This window comes from Sapajus apella, unplaced genomic scaffold (genome assembly GCF_009761245.1).
Source record: "Sapajus apella isolate SASKATOON/1434 unplaced genomic scaffold, GSC_monkey_1.0 scaffold110, whole genome shotgun sequence".
Classification (NCBI taxonomy): domain Eukaryota; kingdom Metazoa; phylum Chordata; class Mammalia; order Primates; family Cebidae; genus Sapajus; species Sapajus apella.
In genome coordinates this window covers 898572-907202 of record NW_022437050.1, presented here as the reverse complement: position 1 = coordinate 907202, position 8631 = coordinate 898572, and the positions used below count along the sequence as shown (strand labels likewise).

At 41.7% G+C, this 8631-nt stretch overlaps 1 long non-coding RNA gene across 1 annotated transcript; it reads left to right on the top strand.

The window, feature by feature from the left end:
- Positions 1–1348: 1348 nt before the first annotated feature.
- Positions 1349–4930, top strand: LOC116537417. The gene is made up of 2 exons (XR_004263120.1): positions 1349–1384; positions 4331–4930. It is a non-coding gene; the product is annotated as an uncharacterized LOC116537417 (long non-coding RNA).
- Positions 4931–8631: the final 3701 nt, after the last annotated feature.

The following is an 8631-nucleotide window of genomic DNA, read 5'->3' as shown; positions in this document are numbered from 1 at the left end:
GCTGCAGATAAAGACAAACCCAAGACTGGGCAATTTACAAAATAAAGAGGTCTAGTAGGCTTACAGTTCCATGTGGCTGGGGAGGCCTCCCAATCATGGCAGAAGTCCAAGTGGCACATCTCACCTGGCAGCAGACAAGAGAAGAGCTTGTGCAGGGAAACTCCTGTTTTTAAAACCATCAGATCTTGTGAGATTTATTCACTGTCACAAGAACAGAATGGAAAACACCTGAGCCCTTGATTCAATTACCTCCCATCAGATTCCTCCCACAACACACGGCAATTCAAGATGAGATTTGGGTAGGGACACAGCCAAACCCTATCACTCCCCACCCTCCACCAGGTTTGATAATTCGCTGGAAAGACCCACAGAACACAGGAAAGTACTATACTTACCACTGCAGTTTTATTATAAAAAATACGATTGAGAAATAACCCAGTGGAAGAGATACATAGAGCCAGGAAGGAAGTGGAAGGTGGACAGAGCTCCCATGTCCTCTCTGGGAATGCACCCGCCCAGCACATCAGTATGTTCACAAACTTGGAAGATCCCTAAGCCTCATTGTTCAAGAGATTTTACTGAAGTTTCATTACATAGGCGTGATTGATTGGCCATTGGTGATTGAACTCAATCTCTAACCCCTCGGCCCCTCCCCATCCATGGTTAGGGGATGTGGCTGAAACACCCTGGTGATCAGTTCCATCCTGAAGCTCTCTAGAGACTAAGAATTCTCTCTTTAGCGTAAGGTCAGGTATGATTCAAAGGGGCATGTTATGAATAATAAAAGACAGTCCTATTGGGAAATTCTAAAGGTTTAGAAGCCCTTGTTCCCTGTGTAACTACTCTGCCAGAGGCAAGTCTCAAGCTGTCCAACTTGATGTCACTGGGTTCACCTGGAACCCAGGTGAACTCTCAGGAGGAAAGGGAGGGGTGAGTACTGACTCTAATATCATTTTAAATTGCTGTTGAATAAGGGTTCAAATTATAAATTAAAGCCTACTCTTCCTGTCCCTCCCTCCCTTCTTTCCTCTGTCCCTCCCCTGCTGCTTCTCTCCCTTCTCTATCTCTTTTTTTCTTTTGTTCACAGAGTCAACAGTGGCTGAGTGCCCATGTGTTTCATGGCGCTTGTCTAGTATATTTTTAAAGGGTGGCACCAGGGTGCTTCTGCTAAAATGGATCTGTTGTTCATGGAGGAGCTGGGGGTAAAGGCCCTGGAAGTGTGGGGAGATCAACAGCTGACAGGGATCAGCCCTTCCAGTCCAAGTGGGACACTGCTGCCTACATTACCTTCCTCACCTTCATCAGCACCGTGTTGTTCTTGCTGTTGCTCATTATCATCCACTGTTGCTGCAGCTGCTGCTGCAACTCCCCTAGATCCCGGAAGGTGAGACCCCAGAAGGGTAACGTGGCCCTAAACCTTAACACCATGACTCCCTGCCAGCCCCTTCCTGTTTGTCCTGCCTTGTAGCAAGTAACAATGCCATGCCTTGTGTTTACCTAGAAAAAATAATTAATTAAATTAATGGTGAGTCACATATTTAGAAAATAAGTTATTTGCAGAACTGCGTTTGTAGATTGAGATCCATTCCTATCATTAAGACTGATCTTACTATTGTAAATAGAGCTATATAAAACTACAAAGGTGTCTGTGGAATCCCAACTGGATTCTATTTAAATATCAATAAGAGCTGAGCCCTGCCTACTAACAAGAATAAGAAGATAATTTAGAATAGAATACAGCCATTCAAAGTGGCTGTACAATCTCAAAGTGTAACAACCTGGGACAGGGGTTATAGACCCAGATTTCACTAGAATTAGAGATGTGGACGCGGGACCCTTTCTGGCTATGAAACTCCTATAACTGAGTTATCAGTCCTCAGAATGTTGGGAGAACACAAAACCCTGAGTCCCAGCCAAATCCAGGGTCAATTTGTATCCTCAGTGACCTCTTCCTGAAAGATAACACCAAATGTTTAGTGTGGTATAACGGTCTCCTTCATCTGCCCATTTTAATTTGAAGAGGATCTGTCATTGAAAATAGAGTAAATTATGAAAACTGATTAATCTAAACCCACTGTATTCATATATTCATGGTAAGTTGAGAAATACCTTGTGTACTTGCTATTTAGAATATATGCAATGATTTGGAGAATTTATTAATAGCAGATGAGCAAATCAAACAGAATTACTTTATGATTTAATGTATAACATTTAATTGAATAATTGATTAACTTGTGACTTTAAGTTCAATGTATAAGAAAACTTTACTAAATTTAAAGATACTATTGGAACATTCAGTAGAACCTAATATTCACCATATTTATGTTTAATATGTTAGAGTTGCTTAAATTATTTTTGTTACACAGTTGAATGACTTAAAATGAAAACATGTACATTAAATGTATGAATGTAATTTTTCAACGTTTAAGAATTAAAATTAAGTTTGTAAACGGGCTCACACATTAATCAAAGGCCCCCTTGAAAGTGACTGTTCAAGTCTTATGTATTTATTAATAAAACAATGTGATTTTTATTTTGAATTTTAAAGCTTAAGGACAAATAGTTTTCTGATCTTATAACCTTAAATGGAATATTAGTTTATAAAAATCAAACTCATTATAAATAATCTTCTCTGGTCATAAAAACTGCCATCACTTATACCTAAAGCCAAGAATCACTTTCTTATAGTGATGGTTTAAACAGATGAAAACAGCAAGCAGATCTCATCACCTTTTCAGTGACATCCATCTAGAAAGGTGCTAGAGCTGACATACAGCAGTTTGTATTGGTTCATTAGAGCCAATGGGGTCCACTTTTCCCAGCTCCTCATTTAGAGACATCTAGTTGATAGCTTGAAATCTGCCTTGGTGGCAGTATTTACATCACAGAGATTGGTAAACACTACCAACAGAACTTCTTTTCCCAGAGAGCCGATTGTGAAACATTTACCAGCACACCAGTACTTCCAGCACTTTTTGCTATTTCAACACTAGAATACTATTTAAAGAATCACTGCATGTGATACATGATGTCAAAGAACATTCATATGGTTCTTATGAAACCTTAAGAAAGGGAGGATTATGAGAGATACTGGAAAGAAAATGTCTATAAGACCTGTGTGGTGCTTTGTAAATGGTCGTAATAGGAAGAGAGGAGTGGGTTGTATTTTCTCCCCTGGAATAAGAATCATTTCAAAGCACATCTCTTTGAAGAAGATTACAGAGAGAACATTTCACAATTCGGTTCCCCACCCTCTGTATTTTAAATGTCTCTGCTTCTGCTGTCAAGGATCTCAAGTGCCTTTTTAAAATTCCATATTACTAAGGTAGCTCTGAGTTCTGAATTCTATCACTATTTACTGGTGCAGTTAAATGAACAGAATAATAATTGAATACCAGACTCTCAGTCACTATCTTGCAAAAACAAAAGCTCTGCAGAGAGCTGGAGAAAAGCGTGCTTTAAAACTGAAAAATGTCTTCCACTTTGCAAATTTGTAGATTCGAGGCAGTGGGATTGAAGACCAACCTGAGGCTTCTACAGATATGTGGAAGGTTCACATAAGAGTTTCTAAAGGGTACCAGGGAAGTAAGTAGAGGGAGACCCTAAAGGCATGCTCCAAATATTATTTTCCCCACAAAAATAAGCGTTCTGCAGAATTTAAAGCTTATGTCACAACATGATGTAAACACATTTCTCATCAATATTGTGACAAGTATTTCCCTAGATCTCAGAGATATGAAAATGAATAATGTAGTGTTTCCTCAGATCTCCATGAATAAAAAAGTGAGTAAGACTACCTCACTTTGCACACCATAGTTGGGAGAGACAAAATCATAAACAGATTAATTGGAGTACAATGTGGCCAATGCAGAAATTCAGCATTTAGAAGATACCATGGAAGCCCATGGAGGGGCATGTGACTCAGCCCTGGGTGAGCAGGGGCAGCTTCCTGGGAGAGGCTAAATTTAAGCTGAATATTAAAGAGTAGGGGTAAACCAGATACAGTGTGTGTACGGAGTAGGAGGAATTACAGGCAGAGGGATGAGCATGAGAAAAGACACAGAAATGAGGAACAGCAGAGTGATTTGGCCTTAGACCCTTGGCTGAAGGGTAGATGGGGATAAGGAGAGGAGGGTGGAAGCCTCAAAGTTTTCAGTGAATTATCAAGGAGTAGGGAAATGCGAGTGGACCATGCTGGGTGCAGGCATAAAGGAGGTAGACTGTCTATTGAGTATTAGGAAAAAATAATAAAACTAATTCTAAACAATTCCAAAGATTCTAAACAATGACAACACACACCTCTCTATCAAGGTGGCTACTCTCTATCAAGGTGGCTACCCACTAGCACCACTGCATGTTTTTCTTGAAGGTCTGGGGCCAGGAAGTGATGCAGTTGGACTCCTGAGTCGTGCAGATCTGGAGATGCTATAATAACCGAACCTGGGTTAGCCTAACTGACTCCATCTTAGCTGCAAACCTGACAAGCTCTCTCAAGCCTCTCCCTCCCTGCCACTGCCCCTCAGGTGCATTACTGGGTCATGCTGCACTCAAAGCTTTGCACCGTTAAGAGTGGTTCACACTGTTCACAGCATCTATAACCATTGCGTCCTGCTTGGCCAGTCTATCTGCTATTGTGAATACCCTCCTTGGTGATCGATTGTATGGAAAGTTCTCCCTGCTACCCCCCTTAGTGATTGTATGGAAATACCCTTAGCAACAAACAACCCTGGGAACCACCTGCCCCCTGGTTACCAGCCTCCTCCTACTAACTTGCCAGTTCTGCTTCTGTTAAATTCCTCTTCAGCTAGGCTGCCCCCTCTCCTACCTAAATCAAGGTATAAAGGGAAATCAAGCCCCTTTCTCGGGCCAAGAGATTTTGAGTGTTAGCTGACTCTTGGTGGCCCTCTGAATAAAGGACTCATAATTTGAACTCAGAGCGTGGCGTTTCCTTCCAACTCGCTCAGTTATTACAATGCCAGCCTCAAAATCTAAGTGAGAGAACATTTTCGTGCATCCCCACACCTCATCCTAGGCAGATAGAGAGTGTCTCTACTAAACATCCTCAAAGTACTGAGCACTTTTCCTTCATAACCTGAGCAGTTTGTAATTATATCCACCACTGAAGAGAGAGAATGCAAGAGAAAACCACAGGTTTTCAGAAGATATATAGAGTTTGGGACATGTTGAGTTTTATTGGCTTGTAGGAGATCAGGGAGAGATATACGGCAATAAGACATGGACTTGGGACTAAAGCTGTAGGTTCAAGAATCATTAGCATAGAAGTGATAGTTAAATCCTTGGGAGCGGACAAGGCAACCTGGGAAAAACTGAGAAAGATAGTGGGCCAAAAATGGAATGCTAAAAGCTGAATATTTCGTCAAGAGATGTTGGAACAAGTACATATATATATAAAAGATGATGAAGAAATGCTCAGAGGCCAAAGATGAGTCTGGACAACACAGAATTGTGGCAAGATTTTCCAGGACCAAATGAAGAGAAAGAACTGGAGATAATTCAGAAAACTAAAAAATAGGTAAATGTCTATAAGGAAAAAGTGAAACCCATGGCGTGTGTATTGGAAGGAAGTTGGTGGAAAAATGGGGAGGTAATGACAGAAACCCTGGAAAAATTTGGGAATGATGGAATCCCATCTGTATTAGCCAGGGTTCTCTAGAGAGACAGAACTAATAGGATATATGTCTTTATGACAGGCAGTTTATTAAGAATTGACTCACACAATCATAGGTAAAGTCCTACGACAGGCAGCCTGCACGTTTAGGAGCAAGGAAGCCAGTAGCAGATCAGTCTGAGTCCCAAAACCTCAAAAGTACGGAAGCCGACAGTGCAGCCTTCAGTCTGTGGCCAAAGGCCCAAACGCCAAAGAACTTGGAGTCTGATGTTCAAGGGCAGGAAACATCCAGCACTGGAGAAAGATGAAAGCTGGAAGACTCAGCAAGTCAGCTTCTCCCACCTTCTTCTGTCTGCTTTATTCTAGCCAAGTTGGCAGATGATTGGATGGTACTTATCCACATTAAGGGTGGATCTGCCTCTCCCAGACTCAAATGTTAATCTCCTTTGGCAACACCTTCACAGACACACCCAGGAACAATACTTTGCATCCTTCAGTCCAATCAAGTTGATACTCAGTATTAACCTTCACAAGTCCACCCCTTATCAACTTGAACCCATATACCTCTCCAGATAAAGACAATAATAAAGTCATAATTACACCTAACGTAATACAGCTATCCTTTGTACAACTGGAAGCATGCTAATCCTTAAATTAAATGCTATTACATAAAGTTAACAATACTTAAATGCTGATATGGAGTCAAAATCTTATGATTTTGACACAATAAAGAAAAAAGGAAATAAAATGATATTTTCTTAGTACGAGTGTATACATGCACAAATATATCTTTAGCAAAATGAGTAGGAAATATTCATGACAATTGCAGTCCTTGTTTTTGCAACTGGTCACATGGTCATAGGTGATATTGATAACTACTTTTACTACTACCTATTCTGTATTCCTTTTGCCTTCAGCAAGCACTTCAGCCAGTCATGGTTTTTTTACCTGGTGGAATGACCCAAAACTTCATTCCTGAAATGTCTAGGCCATTTGCAGTCCTGTCTAGATTGAGTTGTTGTAGTTTCCCGTTTACCTTAATCACAGGGCATAGTAATACTAAGAGACATCCGTTATTAGTTCATTCACGCTGCTGATAAAGACATACCTGAGACTGGGAAATTTACAAAAGAAAAAGGTTTATTGGATTTAACAGTTCTATGTGGCTGGAGAGGCCTCACAATCATGGTGGAAGGTGAAAGGCAAGTTTCACATGGCAGCAGAGAAGAGAAGAGAGATTGCGCAGGAAAACTCTCCCTTCCCCCTGCCTTTTTTTGAGACAAGGCTGGAGTGCAGTGGTGCAATATAGGCTCATGCAACCTCTGCCTCCTGGGTTCAAGTGATACTCCTGCCTCAGCCTCCCGTGTAGCTGGGACTACAGGAGAACACCACCATGCCCAGCTAATTTTTGTATTATTAGTAGAGACAGGGTTTTGCCATGTTGTCCAGGCTGGTCTTGATCTTCTGGCCTCAGGTGATCCATCTGCCTCAGCCTCCCAAAGTGCTGGGATTACAGGCATGAGCCACGGTGCCCAGCCAAAACTCCCATTTTTAAAACCATCAGATCTTGTGAGACTTATTCACTATCACTAGAACCACACAGGAAAGGCCCACCCCCATGATTCAATTATCTCCAACCAGGTCCCTCCCACAACATATGGGAATTATGGGAGCTACAAGATGCAATTTGGGTGGGGACACAGAGCCAAACCATATCATTCCACCCCTAACCCCTCCCAAACCTCATGTCCTCACATTTCAAAACTCATCATGCCTTCCCAACAGTCCCCCAAAATCTTAACTCATTTCAGCATTAATCCAAAAGTCCACAGTCCAAAGTCTCATTTGAGACAAGGCAAGTCCCTCCTGCCTACGAACCTGTAAAATCAAAAGCAAGTTAGTTACTTCCTAGATACAATGGAGGTACAGGCATTGGGTAGATATAGCCATTCTAAACAGGAGAAACTGGCCAAAACAAAGGGGCTACCAGTTCCATGCAAGTCTGAAATCCAGCAGAGCACTAAAATGCTTTTTTTTTATAGAGATGGGGTCTCACTATGTTGCCCAGGCTGGAGTGCAGTGACTATTCACAGGTGCGATCCCACTACCGATCAGCACGGGAGTTTTGACCTGCTCCATTTCCGACCTGGGATTACAGGCATAAGTCACCATGCCCAGCCAAGAGCTTGTGTCTGATTTTCCATAATTTCAGCTCTTTCTCTACAGGCGATAAGACTCTCATTCAGGGCAATCTTAGAAAATGTTGGACTCAGTATCTGCTTCTGGAGCCAGGAGTTAGAATTCCTGAGTTTCATCATTTTCTTTCATCACTTTATCCAGCAAACTTGGGAGCAACCAAACAACTTCATTACGTTTCTTGATTCTCCACATATGGTCAAAGGTATTGTTGGGAAAAGTAGCAAAGGAGAAAGGACTTACAGAGTGCCTACATAAATTAGTTATGAGTAACATATAAACAAGGAACAACAAACTGCAGAAGGCCACAGGAAGCCTCTGAGGAGGAAGGCCTCTCCATGCCTCATGTTCCTGTGCAGGGTGACCTAGGCTCTGTTACTATAAACATTGTGCTCAAGGATGTAAAACCCCTTCATAGCACTATGATGTAGCCAGACTTGTAGGCCCGAGTTCCACCAGCTGCACATAGATAATAAACTAAAGAAACCACGTTTTTGTTTTGTGAAACTCCCAAACTGCCACTGTTATCAATCCTTAAGATGACACACCAGTCCAGCTCACTGATTCACTTCCAGCTCACTGATTCACTACACCATCACTCCACCCCTACCCTATAGATCAAAGTGATTGCAATAAATAAATAGTGTGGATGATCAGAGCTCGGGACCTTCATTGTCTCCTCCAAAGTAATAAAGCGATGGCTCCCTGGTCACGCTTTCTCTCTTAATCTGTGTTTTTCTCATTCCTTTGTCCCACTGAACTTGGGGTACCCACATGTGATGTAGAGCTGACTCCCTACAGGTATT